General features: G+C 49.1%; 1 protein-coding gene across 3 annotated transcripts in view; it reads right to left on the reverse strand.

The window, feature by feature from the left end:
- Nucleotides 1-27,965, reverse strand: part of TOX2 (TOX high mobility group box family member 2) — a 158,126-nt gene that overhangs the window by 101,633 nt on the left and 28,528 nt on the right. Inside the window, exon 1 of one of the 3 annotated variants that reach the window (XM_050806506.1) lies at nucleotides 25,428-25,592. The exons of the other annotated variants lie outside the window; for them this stretch is intronic. The gene's annotated coding sequence lies outside the window, so the exon portion shown is untranslated. Of the gene's footprint in view, nucleotides 1-25,427; nucleotides 25,593-27,965 lie in introns of those variants that run through there. 3 annotated transcript variants of the gene reach the window in all.

The raw sequence follows: 27,965 nt of genomic DNA on the forward strand, positions 1-27,965 counted from the left end.
TAGGAATAACCTGTAAGTGTGGGGGGCAAGCCGGACAGGAGTGGGTGCAGCTAAGCAAGGATGTGGTCTTGGCTGAAGACGTCCTTCAGCCTGTTCTGGTGGGGAGCTCTAGGGCATGAATTGTACTGCAGAGTTAGTTCCAACACGAAGCAAGGGGTGGCTGTTGTAGCCCAGGTAAGGAAGTCATCTGCCATGGGCTGCCCTCAGGGGATAACCTTCTAAGCAAGGTGGCCCCCAATTGGCCAAGGACAATTCTTCAGAGAACTATACTGCCTGTGAGCCATTTGTAGGCAGCTCCTGCTCAAGGCGGGTGGGAGATGTCTGTGCTGGTCAGTAAAGGGTTCTGGGTGGGGCACCAATAGCAAACAGCCATTTTATTTTAATTGAACCATTTATTTATTAAGACATATTCACATGGTTCAAAATTCCAAGAGTACAAAAAGCAACACCACCCCACCTCCCAGCCATCCACTGCCCCTCTCCAGAGGCAATGTCTACCAGCTTTTTTATATCCTTTCAAAGACTGTCTACATATACACATTTTAGAGTCATTTATTCTATTCAGACAGCATGCTATACAGCTTTGCACTTTATTTTTCTCTTAGCAACACATCTTAGAAAATGTTTTACATCAGAACATAATTCTTTCTTCTGTATCCAGTATGCCACAGTATGGATATAACGCATATATTTAACCAGTTGAGCACATGGGTAGTTTCTAGTCTTCTGCTATCCCAATATTGCTCCCATAAATATTTCTGTGCATCCGTCATTGAGCACGGGTGTGAGTTTATCTGTAGGATTCATTTGTGTAATTGCTGGGTCCAACTGTATGTGCATTTGTAATTTAGACAGACATCACCCAGCTGCCCTCACAGAGGCTGCAGAAATCCACACGCCCACAAACATGTGAAATGTCAGTTTACCCAGCCCCCTTCACTCAGAAGCTTTGCTTGACAACTGGCTCAGATGCCAGCCCCAGCCCCTGTGGGCTGAGAGCCCACCACCCTTTCTACCACCACTTTCGATGTCCTTGCCCCGCCTTCCCTTGGTCTTTGTTCCATAGCCCCTATTACCTTCTAGCATTCTCTATATTTACTATATTCACTGCTTACTGTTAGATTCCTCCTACTAAAATGGAGGCTCCCAGGGATCAGGGATCTTTGTCTATCTGTACCTTGATGGCTCCCAAGCTCCTAGAACAGTGCCTGGCACAGAGAAGGTACTCAATAAATGTCTGTTGAATAAGTAAATAAAGCCACTACCAGCCACTACCACATTCAGCCACTACCACATTCAGATAGCCTCTGACCAGGCCTATCTTCCCATCTAGGCAGCTGGGTTGATGGTTACACCAAAGAGCCTCCTCAGCACAGGGACGGGGAGAGCCCCTCAGTGACTGCTGGATGATTAAAAGAAAAGGCTGTTCCATGCCTAGAGTTTGGGCACTGACCCCGAATGCAGGACTCCATCCAGCACACTGCACCCAGAGCTCATGCTGCAAGACCCTGCTTAGAGGCTACCTTCTCCAGGAGGCCTGCCATGCTCTCACCTCCTCTGGCTATTCCTCTTACAACACAGACTGTCTCCACATTTGTCACTTGTCCTAGAGTGGAAGCAACATGGAGGCTGGAACTGTGTCCTGGTCATCTCCAAATCTCCCAGAGCCTGGCATTAGGGATGGGGCTATAAATTAGGCAGGGTAGGGGCGCTTTCAGCAAAAGCTCCTGGGTACTTGACTTGATGTGTGACCATGGCCATTGATCATTTTGACAAAAGTAAAACTTTTTTAAAACCACACATAACTTATAAGTAGACCCTAATAGAAAGAATAACGGGAGATGGAGGAACATTAAGTTTAATGAAGTGTTTGAAACATTTTATAAAGCAATAGTAATCGAACAGTATGGTATAGGAATATACATAAGAAACAGAGGGAAAGATGTCCAAAAAACCTTTGAATGGTCACCATTTATTAAATGCTGGTAAGAACAGAGCCACCGCAAGGCAGGGGCCAGCATCTGCTTCATTCCCCAATAAGCGCAGTAGACAATCAATAAATATTTGGTGACTGAATATTCTTGGCACTGAGCAAAATGCTTTACATAAAAGACCTCATTTAATCCTCACAACAACCCAATGAAGAAAGTATTCTTTTCCCTGCTAAAACCAAGGAAATGGGTAGAGAGAGGATAAGTAGTTGTCCAAGATCACACAGCTGGGGAGGGATGGGATTTAAGAGTCCCTTGTTGGATTTTTTCTGCTTGGACTCTCCAACTAGCAGAAAGTGCATTTACAGCAGGGACCCATGCTTTTCTAGATCCTACTATATAATCAATAGTCTGCCTTGGGCCTGGCGCATAACAGGTGCTTGATAAGTGTGTTAGAGGTTCAGGAGAGGGAGGAATTATCCAGAGAGAGCAGTGGGAATGGCACTGGAGATGGAGGGCAAGGGGGCCTGGTCTCTGATGCGAGTGTGTCAGGGGCAGGCAAGGGGGTGGGCAGTGGATTCCCATGAGGTCACCAGAGACTGTCTTATTCATTCACTCCTTGATTCAACCAATGTCTAGGAAAGAGCTGCCACTTGCTGGAGTAGAGCTTGCTTCTGGCTTTCAAGGAGCACTTGAGAAGTTGGCAGAGGTTCCTGAGGCAGGGCCTGGGTCTCCTCAGTTCAGTCACCCCTGGGCACCTTGCACGGTGCCCTGGAGCCTGCTAGGCTCAGAACCAGCTGCCGAGCAGTGGTGAGCAGAAGGGGCAGGGAGGCCTGTTCTCTGCCCACCTCTGCCAGGGTTTCACCACATCAGAGCCCTTGGAGGGCATGAAGGAATCGATGGCGGACACTGAGGGTTTCCAGGCTCCCCCTGACTTGGCTTCCAGGACTCTAAGGCCCGGGGCTTACCCCCTCAGCCCCTCCTCATCTGGGACCTTTTCTGGGTAAATGAACTTGGAAGCCAAGGGCAGAGGTCACAAAGTCACCTCTGCCCTCAGACACAGCAGGGCTACCTCGTCCTCCACGTGTGCACAGACAAGATCAAAAACACCCACATCTACACCCACCACAGTGCATACACTGTGTGAACACAAAGGTACATGATGTACACCGTGTGCACAGCGTGGGCAGCGCACACACGCACCACAAACCTATGTTTGTGTGGACCCATGTCACGCAGCACAGCGTTCAACACAGCAGCGTTCAACTCACTCATGTACCATGTCCATGGGTAACACAAACCAACGCACACACAGCACAAGCGTGAGTGTGGCACATGTCAGAGATCCTTTATACAACTGGACACACAATAACCACAGCATGCACACAAGAAAAGCAGGGTGTGCCCAAATGTGTATAAACATTCCACGCGTCTGCAGCCATTTAAATGTGACTGACATAAATGTGAACACAAACATATACTGCATGTGCATACAGAGACATACAAAGCAAAGATGCACATGAACTTCAATTCTATGCATATTTCACAGTTTATCAGTTCCTTGGTCAAAAACCTTTCTTTTATACCACACAGCCTTCCCTATGCTTTAAAATGTGAGAAAAAAAAATGTAGGGAGAAACAACAGCTTAAGAATTTCCATGAACGCCAGGAGAACATCCTCTTACCAGTGACTGGAATAGATTAATTTTCCCCATTTCATATTCTAATTATAATTCCTTTTCCCATTGCCATCTTCAGTCCTCATTACAGCTGGAAGATTGTTCTGCAAAAGCCAGGCCTTCATCTTCTCTTCCCAAGAGTTTTGTCATGGAAATGAGTTTTGGAATCTGAAAGAACCCACATTTTTGCAAATATCGAATGTGTAGGGATAACCCTTTCATGACGGCCACCAGGGATACAGCTTACAGGGGCTTCTAAGGATCTGTCTCTCCCCTACCTCTCCTTTCCCTGTGTGGTCCCCTCAGGGAAAAGGGCTCCTTGGCCCCTATTCCAACAGCCACCCCCCAACCTAAGCACACCATGCTTCCCCAAAGGATTTTTTAAGGAAACTTAGCAAATAGGCAGCCAAAGAGAAGAGCCCTGATCTTAGAGAGTCAGATCCCAGGTCCATCTGTGCCACGCTGGGCAAATTGCTTAATTGCTTTAAGCCTCAGTTTTCTCATTCTTATGACCACGGAGTCACTGATTCATGACAGGTATAAATAAAATATTTGTGGGGTAAACAGATGTGATAAGTGGGTAGATGAATGGATGGAAAGGAAGAAGGAGTAAAGGATGAGATGGATGGATGGGCAGATGGGTGAATGAATGGATGGGTGGATAGATGATTGATAGATGGGTGATGGATGATCAGCGGGTGATAGACGGGTAATAGACGCAATGGATATATGGGTGAATGAACAGATGGGTGAGAGATTGTACACATTAGCATTGTCCAACAGAAATATAATAAAAGTTACAAATGTGATCCACATATGTAATTCCACTTTTCTAGTAGCCACAGTTTTTTATGGGGCACATGAGATGTTTCAACACAGGCATGCGATATGTAATAATCACATCATGGAGAATGGGGTATCTGTCCCCTCAAGCATTTATGCCTTGTGTTACAGACAATCCAATTATACTCTTTTCATTATTTTTAAATGTAGTAGCCACAATTTAAAAATATTAAGACAAAAATTGTAATGCTATATTTTATTCAACTCAACATATTCATAACATGATTTCAACATGTAATGAATATAAAATGATTAATGAATGGTTTATTAATGAGATGGAGGAATGGATGGATGGATGAATAGATGGGTGGTTGGGATGTATGGACGGGATGGCTGGGATGAGAGGGAGGAGTGGATGAATGGATAGGTGAAATGGGATGACTGTGTGAGTGTGAACAGACAAATGTATGGGAAGAGATTGGGATGGTGGATGAGATGAACACTGATGGGTGAGATGAGTGTTGGGGATGCACAGATAGATGCCTGTATGTGTGGGTTCCTGGATGGATAAAATGGGTTGAGTGGTTGGGTAGAATGGATAGGTGCATAGAACTGTGGGTCTGGTTTTTCCTTCTCACTCGATTCACACTTTCTCTGGACAATGTCATGGCTACTCATGGTTGCAACATCACCAATTCTCAAATCCTCATCTTTAGCCAAATTACCTCCAGATTCCAATATATAGTTTTCTCCCTGGCTATCTCCCCTATTTGCCCATGAGCACCTCAAATTCAACACCTCCAGCACTGAACTCATAACATGTACATGAACTTTCTGTTTCTCCAGCACTCCCCTGTTAGAAACTGTCACCTTCCACAGTCCCACAGTCAGTACCCCTGGGGTGACTCTGGTCTCCCTGCCATCTACATCCCTCTGATCCAATCACCTGCTACATCTTTCTGCTCAGCTTTCTTAAAAGTATGCTGAGTGTGAACACAAAGGTAAACAATGCATGTGGTATGCACAGTGTGGGGGCACACACAGGCACCACAAACCCATCTTGGTGGGTCCATGTCACACAATCCATCTTACACCTTGGCTATCACTAGCGATCTTTGGGCAATCGCTTCACTCCTCAGATCCAAACCCTGCAGAGACTCCACATTACTTAGCCTATATCCAGGACCCTCCAGGACAGCCCCAAGTCTCAGTTCCCGTGGGGTCCTCAGCGTAGTGGGAGCCTCCAGTGCTCTGACTTTTTTTTTTTTTTTTTTTTTTTTTTTGAGATGGAGTTTTGCTCTGTTGCCCAGGCTGGAGTGCAGTGGCGTGATCTCAGTTCACTGCAACCTCCACCTCCCAAGTTCAAATGATTCTCCTGCCTTAGCCTCCTGAGTAGCTGGGATTACAGGCATGCACCATCATGCCTGGTAAATTTGTATTTTTAGTAGAGATGGAGTTTCACCATGTTGGCCAGGCTGGTCTCAAACTCCTGCTGTCAAGTGACCTGCCTGCCTCAGCCTCCCAAAGTGCTGGGATTATAGGCATGAGCCACCATACCCAGCAAGTGCCCCCACTCTTACACATCGTCCCACCATCAGCCTGGAGCACTCTCCCTTTCTCTATCCACTGAAATCCATCTCTTCCTAGCCCCTTCTTTATTTCTGGCTACGAACTCCAACCTTAACACTGTCTTGCTTGCTTTTATAAACCCATATTCTTGGACCTAACCAAAAGCTTCCATCTAAAATCAGCTTTGGACTTAATTCAACTCCTGTGTGCAGTGTAACACAGTGAGTAACAGCACTGATCTGACAACTGGTTCCACTACCTATGAGCTCGGTGACTTTAACTTCACTTTGCCTTCCTTTCCTCACCTATAAAACAACAATTATGGCAGCTACATTGCTACCTCATAAGGTTTTTGGTATCCGTTATCAGACATCAGCTATGAGTTAGCATTATTAAGCATTATGTTACAGATATTAACTATTTTTGACAGGTGCTTAATAAATGTTACCTATTATCATTGTTATGATATACTCAACTCCTATCCCTTTATCAGCCCGCATCTCCCTCAGTCTAGCAGACGACATTGTCTCCTCTGTCACTGAGGAATTGAAGCCATCAGATATTCCCTCAATTCTCCCAACCTTCCCTATGTTATTTACATCATGCTCATCTCGACTTCCTTTCTGTTAGTCTGAAAAGGTATCTCCCTCCTGTTCAAGGTCAGCCTCTTCACCTTGACCCTGTCCCTCCCACGTCTTCCGCCCATTCACTCCCACTCTTGGTCCTGGGTCTAAGATCTCAATTCAAATGTGCTAAGGCAAAACGAGCCCAAGACAGTGCTTTTGTTGTATCGTGTACCGGGCACCTATCCTGTACTGAGGAATATGCTCCCAGCCACTGGGGAATCTATGAGTGAATTTTGCCACTGCCCCTTGGGAAATCTATGCAAATAGATCATCACAAAGGCTCTGAAAAGAGATAAAAGCAAAGGTACTTGGAGGCAACAGTTACTGTTCATTGAACGATCTCTTGTGAGTGCTTACTGTGTGCCAGGCAGTGTGCTAGGTGCCAGGCATGCCAGAATGATGACACAGCCCCTGCCTTCAAGGAACCCTCAGTCCTTTGGAGAAGATGACAGCTATGGAGGGAGAATAAAACCTTCCTATTCTCCGAATCTACAAAGGAAAAGATGTTCTTTGACCACAGTCCCAAGCTGCAAGCAATGAAACCCCAAACTTAAAAGCTTAAAGCTCATCCTCATTGGTCACTGGGAGCTTTACAGTCCCACCTCTGAAAGTCAAACAATCAATAGTAGTCTCACTCCTAACCGGGCCCTGTACACCAATTCCAGGCCCATCACCACATGGAGAAACATGATGGCACAGTGGATACATGTCCACCATGGGGACAGCCAGCCAGTCTCAGAACCTCCTGCTCTGAAAGTCCTCCTATCCCAGGACTCCACGCTTCCCCAAACCCTGAAAAGATCAGCTCTTGCTTGATTTGGGGAGACTACCTTTGCAAAGTATACCAATGAATTCAGCTTCTTGCTTTTGGTATTGAATGATGCCCTCTTCTTTGGCACATGTGACAAAGGCCAGGATAAGGTTAGCTAAGCGGAGCAGAAGCCAGGCAGAGGGTCCTCCCACAGAAGCATCCTGAAAAAGTGACTTGGAGGCTCCATGATGTAGGAAGCACAGGAGGTGACCAGGCAAGGAGCAGGGAATATGACATCCAAGGCTGCTGTGAGCACTGGCCAGAAAGCACCTACTGTATACCAGCCCTTGTCCCAGAGCTGTGCCCAGCCATCTCACTGGAACCCCCTAGAAATCCCAAGGCTTCCATGAGCAGCCCCACTATCGAGATGAGCAAAGTGAGGCTCAGAGTGGTTGGGAGCTTGTCCAAAGCCACCCAGGAAGTCTGAACTTGGCCTTGACCCCAGGTACCAAAGCAGCAGCTGTTCTGTAGAAGCTGTTGCTCCTCCCCTCCGCACAGAGACACAGATCAAAGACCAGGGATGCACAGCCATCAGCCTAGCCAGTCACAGGCACTGACAGCTGCGCCTCAGTGAGATCTAAAGAGGAAACAATCAAAGCAGCACACACTGCTCCCGCCTGCCCCACATCGGGCCGTGAGAACGCTCATTCTGCACAGATAAAACACAGCTCTAAAGAGAGAGGCAGCTGCAACCTAGGTCCTGCCGAGAGTGCGGTTTTATGTGGAAGTCTCATGGGGAAATACACATCGGGGCCAGGAAGATGCTGGGGGAGGGGTGCAGGCAAAGAGGCCGGCACAGATGGAAGAGGAACAGGAATAGAGCACGGCGTGGGAAGCCTCAGTCTCACTCTGAACCGGGCCCTGTACACCAATTCCAGGCCCATCACCACACGGAGAAACATGATGGCACAGTGGATACAAACACAGGCCCTGGTCTGGCTGCCAGGGTTCAAATCCCAGGCTTGTTGCTTTCAAGCTGTTGGGTTTTTTAACTACATTACTGTGTCTCAGTTTTCTCATCTGCAAAATGGGTATGACTGTCATTTGAATTAACTATACAGAAAGTGCTTAGAACATTGCCTACCTAGAGAAGGCACTCAGTCATTGTTAGCTATTTCGTATTATTGAATCCTCCTAAGAATGCTGCCAGTTGCTATAACTACCTTTCTTCTGTAGATGAAGAAACTGAGTGGGGCTTTGTGCAAATCTCTGAGGTCTTAATCATGGAAAAGACCCTTGATGCCTGTGCCCACTGTATGTAATTTGAAATAAAATTTGCAAATTAAAGTCTTTGTAAGAAAGTCCAACTGCGAGGGCCGATTTTTCCCAACAACGACGACTCTCATGCTTTGTTCCTAAGATATCAGATATTCATCTTTTTTCAGACATGTTTTTCTCCTGATTGGTGCGCCTGCTTTGCTGGGTACGACGCACATTTGTATTCTGCCTGGTGATAAATCCTCCCCTATGACGGAGGCCCAGAAAGTTTAAGGGATCTGCCTAAGACCACACAGCCAAGACTTGCCGGAGCTGAGTCTGAAGTCCAGGCTACTGGCTCCTAAGAGTACACCCTGGCTTCCCACCCCTACTGCGTGCAAGCCACATGAACCAGAGAAGGTGACCTCATGACTATGGGCCTGGGACCTTAACTATCAGAAGCAGGGACAACGCTTTGGGCACTGCCTGCCACAGGAGCTGGGAATGTCCCTTGTAAGCAAGCTCAGAGCTTTGAGCCCCTGCAGAACCCTTGTCTCCACCGCCAACGAGAGTTGGCTTGGACAGTGCCACCTATTTCAGTCAATAAAAGACATGGAGGGGTAGTGTAAAAATGGCAGTGATCACTATGGCACCACAGGTAAGGGCTGCCAGGCACCTGGGCTCTTCTGGGAGGTGGAAATCATTGCCCCCTCCCACCTGGCTCTAGCTGTGCTCTTTCTAGACCTCCACCATCTAGAACGGTGGCCGCTTACCACATGTGGCTTCTGAGCACTTGAGTCGTGGCTAGTCCAAACTGAGATGTGGGTAAGTGTAAAGTCCACACTGAATCTCAAAGACTTCAGAGCAAGGATGACGATGATGACAACAAAAAGGAATGTAAACTACCTTGTCAATATTTGTATATTGATGATGTATTGGAATAATATTAATATTTGGGATATACTGGGTTAACTAAAATATTAAAATTAATGTCACCTGTTTCTTTTCACTTTTTCTGAACATGGCTATTAGAAAATTTAAAATCATGTATATGGCCTGCATTGTATTTCTACTGGATGGTGCTGGTCTAGACGCTGCCCTAGTCATTGTCTGCTCCTGACCCAGAACCCCAGAGATGGAAGAGTTGACATCAGCAGTAGCCAAATCCATTTCTCTGTGATAGATATGGGAGAAATGGGGTTTGCAGAGGGAGAGTGACGTGCTGAAGGCAAGAGTCTGGTAACGAGGCATTCATTCATCCAACAAATGCTAACTCATGCTTTACTGTGTATGCTCTGGGTACTGGGAAACAGCAGAGAACAAAGTAGAGGGCCACATCCCAGTCTAGGGCTCTGCCCTGAAGCCAGTTTGCAGGCCGGGGGTGAACATGGTGATGACACAGGAATCTCTCCCCAGCCATGGGATCCTGGGGACCTGGGCAGCTGGACTCCGCACCAGTCCCTCAGCCCCTCACAGTCGGCTGGATCACAGATCTCACAAGCTGCAGGCAGGAACTCCAGCTCCAACCTAGGGCAGATCTGTCCCCAGGACCACCAGTGAGTCCCATCCCAGTACACTCACCAGCTGCAGCTGCCCAGAGGGCCTGCCCTGATGGGCAGGGCAGCCCCCTAGCATAGATAGCATGGAGGCCTGGCAGGCCTGTATTTCTTCCTTCCCTGGTACTGCCACTGGTAGCTCACACACCGTCTGCATTACTGCAGATTTATGGCAAAAATTATCCTCTCTCTCAGCTCCATTTAAAGCCATTTGGAGCTCTCTCCCATCCCCGATTGTAAATCTAATTGCACATTCCAAACAGACAAGCGCTCATTAAGCTTTAATTATGCACATGTTGTTTTCAACAAACATTTTCATTTGGCGCTATGAGGGGGAATGGTTCAAAGAGGGCTGCAGACACTGCCTGGGGCTGGCGGGAGCTGGACTGGGAAGTGGGTCAAGGTGTAATGAGATGAGGCCATCCAAGGGGCAGGGCCAGGACCTCATCTGATTGGGCTCACGACTGTGAGGCCTTTCCCTGGGCTTCTGCTGTGGGGGATGCCAGCGTACATGCTCTCAGCTGGTCTCACCAGCACTCCCTAAGTCCCCGGAGTCTCACTGAAGCCAGGCCCATGGACCTCTCCAGTGATAAGAGGGAAGACAGGGACCTACGGTCTGGCTCAGAAGGACAAAATCCCCAACCAAGAGCCAGTTTCATCAGAGCCTGTGGGCTTGTCCCTGCTCCCAGTCGCCCGCCCCAGTGCAGCTGGAGGCCCCTTCTTCAGCACCATCTTCCCTTCCCTCATTCATTCACTCATTTATTCCACAACCATTGACTGAGTACCAACTGGCTCAGGCAGTGCAGGGTCAGTGGGGACCGTGATGGGTAAGGCCTCTGCGTGGCTCTCCCCAAGTCACTCTCCATCGAGTCCCATTCCCTCCACTGGGGAAAAGTTTTAATTCTTGGCCACAGCATTCACTTGAGCCTCTGCCACCTGCCAGCCCGACGGTCCAGGCTCCCTCCCACCCGTCATGCGCCGTCCCCTCTTCTACCTTTCCTAGCTCCCTGCCCAGACCACACTCTCCCGCACGCCTCGTCCAGGCCTCTGCGGCAGCTGTGTCTCCCCCTGAAACTCCCTGCTTTCTCTCTTCTACACTGTTCATGCCCATTCAACTCCCATGCTGTCCCCCTTCCAGAAGCCACTGCTGATTCCCACTGCCGGGCTGGCCTGGCCACCCCTCTGCCATGGGGGCACCCCGTAAAACATGTGTTGGACCCTAGCACCACAATATCACAACAGCCGCACGTCTGACTCTTAAGACCAGCCTGCTCACTACATCCCGAGACACCATCACCTTCAGAGATGGAAAGGAAAGGCACCACTCACTGTGTGTCCTTGAAAAAGGCCTCCCCCTTTCTAGGCCTCAGTTTCCTCACTTGTACCTGGAAGGGTTGAACGGGTGATGCCCTCTGGGCCCCTGGGCTGTTCCATCGGTTTTAAGTTTTATGATCTGCCCAGGAGCTAGGCCACATTCTTCCCACCAGGAGCCATGGAGGTGACCAAGGCATGCTGACAGTGCCACACAGAGGGCGGAGACAGGCATGGTGGAGAACCCAAGGTCACTCCTCAAAAAGCTTCCAAAAATACAAGCAAGTGAAATCAGCATGTGCTTTAAAATGGAAATCAGATTCCATTCAGTGTCTGGATAGCTACCTGTTGTTTCAGGTACCGAACAGACTCTGAGGGTGAAATCTACAGACAAGAAATGTACTGGGAAGTGCTATAAGAGAGTGGGGGAGCAGGCCAGGCCAGAGGGACAAGCCAAACTGTGATGCAGTCACAACAGAGGCCTCCACCTGTCCCAAGGGGAGCTCTGGAACTGGGATGGCCCAGCAGAGGTGTCCCAGTTTGAGGCAGGGAGCTAAGCACCGTGTATCCCCACATGGGATGGCCATTGGATCCACGATGCCCAGGGGGCAAGTGTTGATGACCTTGGCCAAAGCTTCCTCTTTCCACCAAAGGCACCATGGAGCTGCCCAGAGAGAGACTCAGCTGATAGGGGCGGCAGCTAGCACTCTAAGCAGCAGATAGAATGTGTGCCTGGATCTAAGGAGGGACTAGGGTGATACACAACAGCATCCACTATGGCTATGATTGTTTATTCCTTAGAACGAATGTGCGCAGTGTTTACGTCACACTGATGACAAGCCAGGCACTCTTAATTGAATGACAAATATCTATTCCTGTAATCCTCACAACCACCTCGCGAGGTAAGTTACTGAGGCTCCCATTGTACAGATAAGGAGACTGAGGCGAGGGAGGTTATGTAGCTTGCCCAAGGCCACACAGCTAGGAAGGGGTGGAGTGAGGATTCAAATCCAGGAAGTTCAACTCAGAGCCTACACTGTAATGAGAAGGCTGTGCTGCTGCCAGGTCTTGCCCCGTTACCTCCCAAAACATGCAGCTGCCCAGCTCCCGGCTCTCCCCAGAGGCTGGGCTGCGGTCAGCGGTCTAGAGCCTCAGGTTGCCCTGCGCTGCCAATATTTGTATTTGACAATTATCTATCATCCAAGCGGTTGGGAACAAGTCCCAAAACTGATTCTTGCCAAAGACCATTAACTAAAAGCCGCGTGAGCGTACGTCGGTGGCACTGTGGTGTGGGGGGAGCGAGTGTGCCTGAGACACTGAGCAGCAGATGATGTGGAAGATATTTTTCTCCCCAGCACTACAAAACAAGCCCTCAATCACGCCACAAAGGGCTCGTGTTGTCGGAAGGGAAATATGTCAACGACAGCGTTCGCTCTTAGAGCGGTTCAAAAAGAAGAAGAAATCTTTGAAATTGTAATTTGACCTAGAAATGTTTTTCTAGGTCATCTGAACTTGGCACTTATGCCTCTAACCCCAAACCTAACACAGACAAAGTGCCAGGTTCACTTCCTTCTATCAGTACCAGATAACACAGGAAACAGTATTTGTAAACACTGCTGGTGTATTTTTAAGTGCCATCTCAACATCGGCCTCTGGACTGGGAGCTGTGAGAACACTGGTGAAGCACAGCTCTGGAAGCGGGCAGATCTAGGTTCAAGTCCAGGCTCTGCACTTAGCTGCTGCGTGGCAGTGGGCAAGGATCTTACCTCTCTCATCCTCAGATTCCTCCTCTGGAGAACAGGAATGGAACGAGCAGGGTTTTGCAAGCTACCTAGCAGTGTGCAGAGAAAGGCTAGCTCCCTGCTTTCACCCCAGTTGCCTTCCCAGGCAGAGAGCCACCCCTCTGTTCTTGACTGCTGAACCCCTCTGATCCAGATCTGGGCTGTCTCCTGGAGACCCAGGAGGGCAGTGGGGGGCTCTGTCCTAAGAGGCCTTTTCTCTCCCAGAAATCAGAAAACTGCACTCGAAGGCATAGCATGTGCCAATGAGTTATTCTAATTCATCTTTACTATGGACCCTCTAAGATAAATAATGAGGCCTCAGGGCTGGGAGGGTTTTAACCCTCTGGCTTCTGCAAATCCCACTGGGGAAACCAAGGCCAGAGCAGATAGATGGCCCACCGTTATTGGCAACAGCATGTCCAGAGTTACAACCGCCAAATTGTTGGGTCCTCTAAGCCTGCACCTCCAGAAGCAGCCAGATTTAGCCCAGTTACTGTCAAAAGTCCAACGGCACAGTGAACATTCCTGTCTTCCCCAAGCCCTGACCTCAGCACCTACAATGTACGTGGCCACATGCCAGGTGCGGAGGGGCATTAGGGACCTAGAACCAATTCCCAGGGAAGCTCAGATCCATAGGGAAAATGGGTATCTGCACGATGACACCCGGAGGGGTGATAAAGCACTAAGGTGGAGATACGCCAGATGAGAGCAGTTGGTACGTACCTGTGAGGCAGTGAGTCCAGAGTGAGCAAAGGCTAGGCAGCCAGGTGTGGAGAAAACCAGTGTGTGTGCTGGGGAGGGGGGAGAAGGAGTGTCTAGAAGTCACTGAGGTGGGCTACAGTACAGAATGGGAGAGAGAAAATCAACATCCACTAAAGAAAACAAGTGCGTGTTTAAAGCAATATTCTTAAAGAGCAGCGGAAGGATGCCCAATCTGGCCAGACAGTGAAACATTCCATGAAGCCACAATTAAAGCAGTGTGGCAGTAACAGAAAACAAGAATTTTAAATCAATGAAACAGAAGGAAAAGTACAATGTTGGACCCAGTCAGGTACGGAAACGTATCAAGATTAAGGAGGACATTTACTTTATGCCAGGTAACGTGTGATGTGCTTTACACAAGATCTTCTGCTCAATCTTTACAACCATCCTAGGAGGCAGATATCATCATCCTGTTTTATAGAGGAAAAAAACAAGCTCAATCTAAGCAATGTGCTCATAGCTCACACAAAGTGGCAAGGCCAAAATCTTAATTCTGCTAAAGCTCATGCTTATAAGAGCTACTCTATTTTGTCTGGCCTTTTGCAAACAAAGAGACAAGGACTAATTATTTAATAAACAGAATGGGGACAAGAGGGTTATCCTGTTCCTATTTAGGAACACTGAACTAGATATCCACAGAAAGACACCCACCAAAATGCACTCCACACAGATTAAAGAGTTAAGCATAAAAAGTCATGCTACAGGGAAACAATCAGAAAACAGAACAGAATGTTTATCAGATCTGTGGAGGCAGGATAACTTCTTCAGTCCTCAAAGCAATCACAGAGGAAGAGAGATTGACAGATTCAAATATATATGCATTAATATCTTCTGTGGAAGAAAACATAATAAAACCAAAATGAAAAGGACATCAGACCAAGAAAATATCAGCGCCAACTCTAAGACAGTTAATATATACAAGGTGGAAATAGCTCAGTCAAATTAAACAGAAAACAAGATGCCAATAGACAAAAAGACATGGGATTCAAACAAAAGTCACGCAAGAAGTGTTATCTTAAGAAACAAATATGGAAGGGAAAAAGGGACACCTGATTCAATGGCAAGTGGGGAAATGCACACACAACAAACTTACTGCAATGCAACTGGGATATTTCATACCACTGCTGACACGGGAAACAGGTTCCAGCTTAACGGAAGACAATATGGCGGCCACTCTTAGGCAGACACAGCCAGCCAGAGGCAGGGGACGAGGACTCAAGGGCTTAAACCAGTCTTGCTTAAAACAGTCTTTTACTCTGAGTGCTGGGGATGGTAAAGTGATATACAGAAAACACAGTTTTTTGGTTTTTGTTGTTCTTTTTGAGACAGATCCTTACTCTCACCCAGGCTGGAGTGGAGTGGCATGGTCTCAGCTCACTGCAACCTCGGCCTCCCGGGTTCAAGCAATTCTCCTGCCTCAGCCTCCCGAGTAGCTGGGATTACAGGCGTGCGCCACCATGCCCGGCTAATTTTTGTATCTTTAGTACAGATGGGGTTTCATCATGTTGGCCAGGCTGGTCTCGAACTCCTGACCTCAGGTGATCTGCCCACCTCAGCCTCCCAAAGTGCTGGGATTGATTACAGGCGTGAGCCACTGCAACTGGTGGACAGAGTCTTTGTCCTGGAACTCATGGTCTAGGGAAGAGGACAGGACCAGGAATCAGAATATGGGTGGGTGATAAGTTGATGGGAAGCCAGGTTCGTGGGGCCTAGACAAGGGCCTTGTAAAAGGACTTCATGGAAGAGGTGGTTTCTAAAGCAGATCTACCCGCGACATGCACAGAACTAGCCAGGCGAGGGCAGAGGCCAGTGGGAACAGCATTCACCAAAGCCTGGCAGCTGCAGGGAAGGGCCCATTCATGGAGTAGAAAGGTGGTGCAAGATAAGACAGAAAGGCAAGCAGGGCCTTATCACAAGGGAGCTTCAAGGGCCAGACTGGGGAGGTAAGACTAAAGCCCAGAACGTGAGCTGCACTTCAGAAACTGGCCTCTGGCTTCTGGGTGGAGAATGGGTTGCAGATGCTAAGATGGGGAAACAGGAGTCTGAGCAGGGCTTGGGCAGGGAAGAAACACTGGCTAATGCAATAAGTAAAACAGCGTGGCAGTCATTCAAAAATAGAAATTTATACTGATGGTTAGAATGAGAAGCAGGTTTGGAGCCAGAATAAAACCACGACAGCCCCAGCATGTTGTGTAGAATACGGCCTTGAGAGTCTCAGAGATGAGTGAAAATTGCCAAGGGCAAGGGATCACCCAGGAGTCAGAAAGGGGGTGACTCATGCAATTTGCAAACCCTAATTTCCTCTCCTTGGTCACACACTTCCTTCTGATTTCTTTCTTCTGATGATTCATTTAAAAAAAAAATCTCCTTTTAAATTCACATCAGAAATGTTTGAGTACCTGGGCTCACCCTGCCCTAAGCTTTAACCCCTGCCCCTGAACCAGCAAAACCAACATAACCCCAGGTGGCTAAGAAGACACTGGCTGCCGAGAAACCAGAAGCCAGCCAAGGGGAAACGCGGGGTTTCAGGCTCTGCAATAGCTTCCAGAGGCCTCCATGGGCCCTCCTGTGCCCCAGAAGGGCTTTCAGCAGCGACTCACACACACAGATCCACAGCTCTCAGCCAGAACTCGTGCAGTTTCAGAATTTGTTTGAATTTCAGAAAAGTAATGAAGTGCAAATTCTGCAAATTATGCCATAGCTTCAGTGGAGCCTCAGGCAACACCTGCAATGGAACACATTCATATTTCTGCAGTGGAACATATGAATGTTCACACAAGTGGGGTAAGTAAAGATGACAAAGAGCCTTGCGTCAGCTCAGGTCAGATTTTGGGGGCCAAATGAGTTTGCAGCATATAAAACAACTTCTGGTTGCAGGGCTTTTTGGATTGCAGATAAGGCAGTTTCAAGCTGAATCAAGCACCAGGACTCATGTGCTAGGAGACTGTCCCTTTGTATGCCCATTTTACACAGGAGGAAACTGAGGCTCAGAAAGTTAAAGGAAACTGTGCAAGGTCTCATAGCTATTAAGTGGCTGAACTGGGATCTAAACCCAGGTCTGATGTCTTTCCCTACACCCTCATGGATCCTCCCAGAGGCTGAAATGGCAGGCAGAGTGTTTAACGTGACAGGGAATGTGGACAGCACAGGGAGTGGGTCAAGGCCAGGTGCAACAGGAATGGGGCTGCCCAGGTGCCCAGAGAAACCACTGGCACTCCTCCTCAGCTGGCCCCTGCATGGTGTCTGTCCTCTGAGGCAGGTCCAGGATCCTTCAGCCACCCTCAAAGGTCCAGAGCTCCCCGCATCCTCTGCACCCAGGACGCATCCTTCATCCTTCTGCAGAGGTTTGCTGAGTGCCCCACTTCAAGCCAGGTCCTGTCCTGGGGGCTGGGACACAACGAGAAGCAAGGTAGACACAGTCCCAGCCCCTGCAGGCCTCAGAGTCCACCGCAGGAGGCAGGCAACAAGCAAGCAAACACACAAAGGTGGTCACATATTGCATTGTGCTAAGTGCTGTGCAGCAAACACAGGAAGTGCAGAGACAGAGGGTCTCTCTGTAGAGGCCGCAATTAAACTGAGGGAGCCCGGAAGGGAGAGGAGGAGGCTGTCAGGCAACAAGTCGTGGGTGGGAGCACGTAAGGCAGAGGGAGCAGCAACGCGAAGTCCCTGAGGTCCACAAGTAGAAACTCTCACATGCAGGGGGAATAATGCGCAGGACACAGTAGGCAGAGGTGCGGGGCAAGGACGTGACATGGGGTCCTAGGGCCACCATAAGGCACTCGGATTTCATCCTAAATGGGAAGCCCTTGGAGAGTTCTTGCAGGGGAGTAACATGCATTAATTTATAGTTTAAAAGATGACTCAGCTAGCCACATGGAGGATGGATTCCATGAGGTTCCATTCCTTGAGTCTCAGCTTTCTCCTCTATAAAATGAATGCACGAGAAATCCTATGAAAAGCACAGCTCAGGAGTGTCTGGCATAGAGTTGACTTCCAGAAGATGGGAGGACAAAGACAGTCTTCTAACCTAGTCACAAACCAGGAGATCTCAGTCATCAGTCATCCATAGTCGCTCCCCTGCCCGAAACCCTTCTAAGGCTCCCCTCTGTCTTCAAAACAAAGATTCACCTCTATCTCTTGGTTCCAAGGTCCTGCTCGACCTGGTCCCTGCTGATTTCACCATCCTTCACCCTCCCACCACCTCCCATGGGGCCTCTACTCTTCCGCCAACTGAGCCACTTCTGGGGCATGCCAGGGCCCTTTGCCTAGAGATAAGTTCTTTATATTGACCTTGCCACCAGCCTGCCCTGCGTTCCTACAGACGTGGACGAACACCAACCCGGATCAGCCCAAGTAATGAGAGGCTCAGAGTGGCTGAGGGTGTGCGTGTGCATGTTGGAGCATGGGGGTTGGGAGTGGAAGGACTATGTTAAGAGACACCTCTGCCTGTGCATGAACGTGATGACAGATGGGTGCAATGGGCGCCACAAGAGACAGGAGGAAAGGGTCGGTCCTGTCTGAGCAGACAGAGGAGGCTTCTATGCAGTGGGTTTCAAATGATTTTCTGACTGAAGGTGATATATTAGTTTCCTAGGGCTGCTGTCACACATCACCATAAACGGGTGGCTTAAAACACAAAAATTATTCTCTTACAGTTCTGGAAAGTCAGAAGTCTAAAATCAACCTCACTGGGCTAAAACCAAGGTGTCATCAGGGCTGGTTGCTCTGGAGGTTCTAGGAGAAAATCTATTTCCTTGCCTTTTCCTGCATCTAGTGGCTGCTTGTATTGCTTAACTTGTGGTCCCTTCCTCCATCTTCATAGCACGTCACCCCAGTCTCTCCTTCCATCCTCACATTACTTTCTCCTGACTCTGTACCCCCTCCTCACTTACAAGGACCATTGTGATTCTACAGGGCCCACCCGGACAACCCAAGATACTCTCCCCATCCCAAGATCCTTAATCACATCTGCAGAGCCCCTTTTGCCATTTAAAGCAACATACACAGGTTTCAAAGATTAGGACCTGGCTATACTTAAGGGTCATTATTCAACCACCCACAGTGAGTCCTGTGAGTAGTGTCTCAATCCGCCTATATGTCTGGAGAAGGCAGAGTGGGAAGCACCTGCTGTGGTAGACTTTACTACTGCTCTCCAACATCTGGCTCTCCTCTCCTTCCTGGCACATAGGACACTACACCTCGGGCTCCCCTTGCTATTTATTGGAACCATGTGTCTAGTTTAGGCCAATGGGTTATGAGCAGAAACAACGTGGGTCTCCTTCTGGGTGGAAGTATAGAAAAGCAAACTTGAGATCTGCAGGCTCTCTCTAGAGGACCAGCAAGGTTCCAGATGGTCAAGACTTGGCCAACCTACAGCCCTGAGTGATCTGTGGAGCAGAGCCCAACCCTTCCTTCTCTGCTGACTGTCATGGAACATGTAATAAGAGCAAAAATAAGCCTTCCTTATAAGCAACTGAGATTCAGGGGGTTGTTACAGCATCAAAACCCTAACATGCTCAGTTAAGTTTAGGCCAGGTGCAGTGGCTCACACCTGTAATACCAGAGGTTTGGGGGGCCAGGGCGAGAAGATAGCTGAGATTAGGAGTTTGACACCAGCCTGGGCAACATAGCAAGGCCCCATCTCTTAAAAAAAATATATATATATATATTTTTTTAATTAGCCAGGCATGGTGGTATGCACCTGTAGTCCTCATCAGGAGGCTAAGATGGGAGGATTGCTTGAGCCCAGGAGTTTGATGCTACAGTGAGTTATTATGTCACTGCACTAGAGCCTGGGTGACAGAGCAAGACCCTTTCTCTAAAAAACACATAAGTTGAACAGCAATTATCATGTGCTGATCATCTACCATGAGTCAGGCACTTTACCTACATTGCATGTAACCCTCATAATCACCACCCAAGTGAGGTTGGAATTCGCTACTTTTGTTTTGTTCTGAGACAGAGTTTTGCTCTTGTTGCCCAGGCTGGATTGCAATGGCATGACCTCAACTCACTGCAACCTCCACCTCCTGGGTTCGAGCAATTCTCCTGCCTCAGTCTCCCGAGTAGCTGGGATTACAGGTGTGTGCTAGCACACCCGGTTTTTGTTTTTTTTGTATTTTTAGTAGATTCGGGGTTTCACCATATTGGCCAGGCTGGTCTTGAACTCCCATCCTCAAGTGATCTGCCCACCTTGGCCTCCCAAAGTGCTGGGATTACAAGCATGAGCCACTGCGCCCGGCCTATCTACTCTGTTTTAAAGGTAGAAAACTCAAATACAGAGAGGTGGAGGTGAAGGCTCTCTACCTAGGAAGTGGTGGAGTTGGGATTCAAACCCACAACAATGTGGCTCCAAAGCAAACTCTTAACTACCGCAAGGGTCGCTCCTGAAGGGGACCATAGGCTTCCGGACACTTCTCTGGCCCCAGACAGCTATCGCCCTGAAGGTCAGCAGGGGCTTCTGGCCAGTGCAGGTGAATCCTGGGGCCAGAATCCTCAATGACTATGTGAGCCCATCCCTGGGGCCTGGAGCCCAGAAACAAACCCCCCTCACCCCAAAATCTGGCCTGAACCTCTTCTGATTGCTGGGCTGGTTCTTATTCATGCACTCATGCATCCATGCACTGAAAGAATATTTGCTGTGCATCTAATGGTGCCAGGCACTATTCTGGGCTCCTGAGAGACAGCAATGAACAAAGACCCCTGGAGTTTATGCTCTTGCACTGGAGACAGAAAACAATACATAGTCAATAAGTGACTTTCATGGTCTACAGGAAGAAGAAAGAGTTGAACAGGTCAGGGGTATTGGGAACGTCGAGATGGAGGGTATGCAAGTTTAAACAGAGCAGTCAAGGTGGGCCTTACTGAGGAAGTGATAGTGGAGCCATGACTGGAAGGAGGTGAGGGAGTGAGCCTAGCAGATGTGTTGGAGACAGCATTCCAGGGCCCAGCAACCTGTGTACAAGCCCTAAGATGGGAGCCACTGGCAGGTGTAACCTTGGTCAGCAAAGAGACCAGCAAAGACGGGCAGAGCAAGCAGGGGGAGGGGGAGGAGAGGCCAGAGAGGCAACTGGGGATGGAGTGTGCCCTACAGATGGCACTGAGATTACCCCTCCCCAGAGAGAGGAAGCCAGCACTTTTTCCACCGGCCTTATCTGATGCTGTGGTTGGGGAGCCAGCGAGGGCAGGCGTGAGGGCTGCATAGCTCGGCACATCCGAGGAACCTCAGCGGGGCCTCAGAGCAGCTGACATCCGCCTGGCCTGCGGCTTCTTCCTGTGGCTTCTGCAACTCAGGTTGCCCTGATGGCTGCTATTTTTGCTCCTGTTTGGGGTTCTGTGGTGGGCTCCTTGTGCGCATTGTTGAGTCTGCTCTGCTCAGAGCAAATGTGAGGGGTTAAACATTCCAAGTGTCTTTGGAAACATTACTATCCAGCAAGTGGGAAAGAGGGGGATGTTCGTTATACATGTCATCTCGTCAATCCTCGTGACCCTCCAAGCTCAGAGAGGCTAGGTGACTTGTCCAAGGTCACACAGCCAAATCAAACCACCGTTTGAGGATCCTACTCCAGTCCGTCTAGGTCTGAAGGCCCTTAATTTGCAGGGAGGTCTTTGCATTTACTGCCTAAATTAATACTCCTGTGCTGTCTGGCTTTGCAGCATGTGTGAGAATAAAGGTACATCGTCGTGGGTGATGTCCTCCCAGAGCATCACAGCACTGATGGGGTGGACAATGACTGAAGTGGGCACAGGGAAGGGGACCCTGGCTCAGATAGTTGCGGGTAGACAGCAGGGGAAATCAGAGAAGGCTTCGGGAAAGCCATGGACGTCGTGACCACACCTGCAAGAATAAACAGGAGTCCGAGGGCTAAGAGACACATTCTGGACAAAGGGGTCTGAAAGCAAAATGAAGAGGCACAATAGCTTGGTCAGTGAGGAAGGGGATTTAGGAGGGAGCAGGACAGTGATTCTGCAGGAGGCAGACGCTAGCTTGTGGACTGCAAAAAGTGAGGTCAGACAGCTGCCCAGCTCCCCCAGGTGGGTATATTAAAGGTATCTGAACGCATCCAGCTGATTATAAAAGACACCCAACCACAGGCTTTAAGCAGGGAGGGATGTGCGCATCAGGCGGTTCTCAGAGATCCCACTGGCCGCTGTGAGCAGAACAGACTAAGGGGGAAGGGTGGAGGCAGGGAGGCCTGGGAGGAGGCTCCTGCAGTCACCCCAGTGACAGGTAATAGTGAAGCAGGGAGACAACATTGCACCCTGAAGGTATAGCCAGCAGCACGTGCAGGCGGATTAGATGCAGGGCGTAAGGCAGACAGAGGGGTCAAAGATGATCCCACATTTGTGGCCTAAGCCGAGGAGTGGACAGTCATATATACAAAGTGGGCACAAAGTAGAAGGGGAATTTTGAAGTGGGGGGGGGGTGTGAATCAGGAGAAGGGCCATTGAGAGTAACTGTCTCCTTCCAGATGAGCCCCCTGGGGTGAGGACATGCAAATCAAAGCTGCCTTTCTACGCCAATCCCCCCATGACTAGGGGGCAGCTGCTCCCATGGCCTCCATTCTCTTCACAGCAAGGAAGACCCAGGGAGGTTAAGTGAGCTGCCTCGAGCCTCACAACTAGAAGTCAAGAGAGCAAAGGCTGAAAATCCAGGTCCACCCAATTCCTACTCCAGGCTCAGCTCAACACCCAACAGCAGGAGGTTCCCAAGGCCCTCCCTGGAAAATGGCTTCCCAGGCCCAGGAGAAGCTGGAGGATTCACTCCCCATCTCCCCATCTATGATATTTCCGGCCTTACTTTGCAACTGTCCAGATGTGTGAACATCTGCCAGGCCCCCTGGCTAGACAGAGATGGCAGCTCCTGGGCAGCCCTGGGCCTCCCAGTGGGTGGCACAGAGGCTGCCCCAGTAGGCCCCCAGCTGCCTCCACGGGAAACCTCGCCTCCACGCCCCTGCTCCCAATTTCATTAATTACCGGTTTGTTCATGCACAATGCAGCAGGGGAGAGTCATCGGGGATGCCGCCGGCTGAGGAAAGGAAATTAATTTCAAACGTGAAGCTCATCCTGCTCTGGAGGCTCCCACACACCCGATTTCCAACACAGTGGAAGACCAGGGGTTGAGGCCATCAGCCTGGATTCTTCTTCTGAGGGAATCAGAGGTCCAAAGGGGATGAAGAACTGGCCCAAGATCACACAGCAATTACTAATGGCAGGAAAAGCCCTGCAACTCAGGCCTCCCACTTCTGCACACCTTCATTCTTCCCATAAATATTCAGCAGGTGCCCACCGTGTTTGGGCCCCTGCGTGCCAGCAGACACCCTGGTTTCAGGCAAAGGCTCTCCAGGGCCTCTTCCCTCCCCCAGGAGAACACGTTATTTACTGAGCACCAACAATGTGCTTTATATATTTTATCCCACTTAGTCCTCCTAACAATCTGTCATTTTATAGGCAAGGAAACTGACTCAGAGAGGTTGCTGTGCTGAGGTCACACAGCAAGCAAGGAACAGAGCCATGACTTCAAACAAGGTCTTAAACCTGGGTCAGCTTCTGTTCTCCAGGCAGGGAGCATGTGTGGGGGTGCAATTCTCAGCCACTCTCTCCCTTCCAAGACTCCCTTCCTTCCAGTACCTTCCTTCCCAGCCAGGGGCTCTCAGCAAACAGGTCGTCAGGTAGCAATCTGAACGCTGGCTTACTGGCTGGCTGTTTTCCCAGGGCGCCGCCAACACAGTGCTGATGAGTGGTATTCAGTAAGTTGTTCAGGAATTGTTAACACTAAAAGGATCGGTTGGTTCTGTTTCAAAATGGCCAGTCTCTGCCATAAACTCCTCTCCCAGTCAAGAACCCACGGAAGTGACCAGAAACACAAAGAATTCCTATCAGCCAGGGCTGTGAAACAGACGTGGCCCTCCCTTCAAGCTCCCCAGATTCCAGAGCCTCTGACTCTAAGCACAAGAAGCGATTTCCCTGGATCATACACACAGATGCACACAAACACATGCTCCTGTGAGTCACACCCTCCTCCTGAGCTGAGCCGACATCCTAGGTTATTAGCTTATTCATTCATGCCTCATTAATGAGGTCCTTCCACCTACCAGGCAGTGTTATGCAGTGTGTGAACACGTGCATGTGTGCATACATATACACATGAACACACGTAAATGCTTATACATACACACCATCATGACAACACAAGTAGGCATCAGTGTCCCCATTTTATGGATGAAGAGACTGAGACTTGGAAAGCTCAAGGAACTTGCCCTATGTCACAGATTGTATTCGTGGCCGAGCTGAGATTTGTAAGCAGTGCCTAACCCAGACCCCAGTTAGCTACGTTCTGGGGCCAGCTGGCTCCTCAGCCTTCCCTTGCAGACCTGGGCCCGCTGCCTCCTGCAGGCTTTCAAACCCACAGTGGAGAAGGTGGAAACCATCCCAGGAGGCACAGAAGCTGGTGTTTCCTGGTCTCTCCCGGTTCACCCAGGATGTTCCAAATGACGGAAAGCGGACCTGAGCGGGAGGCTTCTGTTGCTGGGACGCACATGCTTGAAGCCGGATTTCACCAATGGCTGTGATAAATGAGAGCTCCAGAAGAGGTCGGGCCTCCTGGTCTGCTGGGTGCAGCGCCATCAACAGCAACAAGCCCCGCCCCCAACCCAGCCAACTCCCATCAGCAAGATAGCCTCCCAGGCACAGCTGGGATGGCCATTCAAGTTAGGTTTCTGCATTTGAAATCTCTGCCCCCTATTAAGGGCATGTGTGTCCCCTTAAGTCTGACTAGGTCCTTTTTCATTTGTTGCTGTCCTTTCTTCTACAAAAGTATGGTGCGTGGAGATCCCAACTGGTTATTTTTCAATGTCCTTCCTTAACAAAAGGAAAAGGTGGCATTCACCAAATTTGGGGAGGAATTTTTATTGATTCCCCAAACTCCAAAATCCAGTGGAAGAGGCAGCTCGGGCATTCCTGGTGACGTCCTCAGCTGCTTCTCACCCCTCTTGCCTTCTTGGAAGGCCCCTGTCACTCTTTAGCCCAGGTGTTTTCTGGGCTCCTCGCAAGCCATGGGCCATCCCCATCACTGCTCCCATTGTTTCCAGTCTGAATCAGCCAGACCCCCAACCCACACCTGGCCAGGCCCACTGTAGGGTGTGCTGAATGAATGAATGAATGCTCCCGAGCAGCCTGGGCACCAAGGCCACAGCCTGACCCTGCTCTCCAGAGGCCAGCCCCAACCGCCTCCAGAATTCCTCTCCAAGGAGGAGCTGCCAACTGCAGGCCTCCTGGCCCCTCTAAAGCATCTTCATTCCAAAATGTGACAAGCACCAGTCCAGGTCCCTGCCTGCCCCCATCCAGACATCACCTGTCTTCAGCCCAGAGGGACGGCCTGACCGCCTCCACTTCACGGGGCGGCGGGCACCCACTGCTTACCTTCTGCGGAACACACCTGCAATGCACCAGCGTCTTGCAAGTAGAAGGAGCCCGAGTCTCATTCCACAGAAGCCCAGGCAGCGAGAGAACGCGCCCGCGACAGCCTCTGTGCGAGTCTGCTGCATAATCAGCAGAGAAAGAGGAAAAAATGCCAGAAATAGCAAGCTTTATAAGCCCTCCTGACAACTCTTGGTCCTCTATTGGCTGGAGGCCCAGCACCCCCACCCCCCCATCCCGTTCGTATAAGGTGAAATGGAAAAACCTGTTATTTAACCTCTTTTATCAAAATCCATCTCCTATTCCAATTTGGGCCTGTGTGTTCGGAGCTCCTGGTGGCGGTCTCCACGCCAGGTCTCGGGGAGCAGAAGGGGAGGCAGCCCCTAAATACAGCACAGCTCCACGTCACTTGTGGCTTAAGAGCCTTCCCCACTCACACACACTGCCATGGGAGGGGTGTTGCACTGGAAGAGCCTTCGGAAGGCAAACTGGCAGCACCTGTCAACGTGTGACACTTGCATGCCCTTTCATTCAGCAATTAGACTTCTGAGCATCCATCCTGCAGAAATACCTGTAGTCAGTGCATGGATGCATGCCCAAGGATGTTGCTTGTTACAGAGAGAATTAGAGACAGCTAAATGTTGAAAGCCAGGGTCTGGTTGAATAAATTGAAATACATCCGATGGAACAAGGAAGGCGTGTAGGTACTGACTTGGAACTGGATGAGAGAAAAAGTCAAGGACATGGTTCCATTTTTATAAAAACAATAATGGTATATATGTATGTGTTTGAACATGGACTATAAAAGATACCAGGCTGTTAATAGCGGTTACACTAGGGAGGAGGAGATATTTTCAGTTGCTGCTTTTTCTTTCTTGCTTCATTTTTTTTTCTTTACCACAAGCATGTATTACATTTGTAATTTAAAACAAAAAAAGAAGAACCCCCCCCCGCCCCCCCACCAACCCGCTCCCTTCCACTCTTCTGAAGCCGTCAGGCCAAAGGCCAAGGTCACCCACCACAAGCCTTGATCGGGCTTGGAATAAAGCTGGCCCAAGGCACTAAGGATTAACCAGCAGTCTCTCATCAGCTTTCACACAAATGCTGTTAAACTAGGGCTCCATGAAGAAGGCAGACTTTGAAATAAGACAGAGCTGGGTTTGAATCCTAGCTCTGCCTGCTGGAATGGCTAACTTCCCTGAGCCTCAGTTTCTTCACCTGTAAAATGGGGCTAATAGTACCTATTAAGTGTCATGTACTGTGCCGAGTGATATTAAACTAATTTTAATTTTTTGGACATTTCAGAAGCAGCAAAGGCTGCTGAGGAGGCATCACAGAGCTGAGAGGATCCAGACTAAGCAGGAAGAGCTCTGGGGAATCATCCTATTCCTGAACACTTGTAACAATACTAAAGTAAGTGACAGAGAGAACGGCCTAGGAACAGCAAATTTCATGTGACAAAGGGGGCTAGTGCCCAGCGTGTCTGCAGGAGGAGGGAGGGGCTGGAAGGGGGATTACAAAAGGCTCCAGAAAGGAAAACATCTTGCTTCCCTGCCTCTGTACCTTTTTCATGCTGTTCCCTCTTCCTGGAATGCTCTTCCCCTGACTTTCACACAACGGACTGCTTCTCATCCTTCCAGCTCTGCTCAAAGATCTCCTTCCTCCCCACAGAGAGTTCCTCTAATCTCACCTGCACCGGAATCACTCTGTCCATAGCACACTCCTCCAGCCAATGGTTTCTGCTTATGTGTTTGACGGCTTTTGTTTCTGTGTTTATTGTTCTTCGCTAGGCTCGGAGCTTCTTGATGGTCAAGATCGTCTCTCTTGCTCATCTCTGGGTCCTGGCTCCCAGCATGGGGCCTGACACATAGTGGGTGCTCACCAAATAGAAAGTGCACACAACTCATAGATCCAAGGCACATGGCCCTTGTCTCAAGGCAAAAGAGAGGTGCATTTTGCACTGTGATACAAAGATGGATGAAAATTTCAGACATACCAAAGATTTAGAAACACATACACACACAAAGCTGTAAGCGTGCAAAAACAAACTCCATGAATAGTTATTATAAGCTTAGGATGAGAAAGAACTTTCTAGGCTCAAATTTGTGTGGACAAGGATATTTATTGCATCGTTATTTATAAGAAGATGAAAATGACAATAAAGTCCATTGATACAGGGTTGCATAAATAAATCACAGCTGTCCACAGAATGGAATACTATGCAGCCATGAAAATGATGGGCATTTGTTGATGTTGAAAGAAGCCATGTTGCTTGTTAAATGTTAAACTTGTTCATCAGAAACGAGGTAAGTGAAAGGTATAATTGATTGTCACAGAGAAAACACAAAGGTAAAATCCTTCAAGTACCATTTATGTATTCATTCACTTATTTATTCACTCAGAAAACTTTCTATTTGTTACCTTTGCCTCCTCCCTACTTCACATAGGTCATAATTCCAGAAGCTGGAGCAATGTGTGAACAGAACACTGCCCCTGTCCTCACAGGAAGCCCGGCTCACACACAGAGGTGAGTAACTATGA

The sequence above is a fragment of the Macaca thibetana genome, chromosome 10 (assembly GCF_024542745.1).
Source record: "Macaca thibetana thibetana isolate TM-01 chromosome 10, ASM2454274v1, whole genome shotgun sequence".
Lineage (NCBI taxonomy): Eukaryota > Metazoa > Chordata > Mammalia > Primates > Cercopithecidae > Macaca > Macaca thibetana.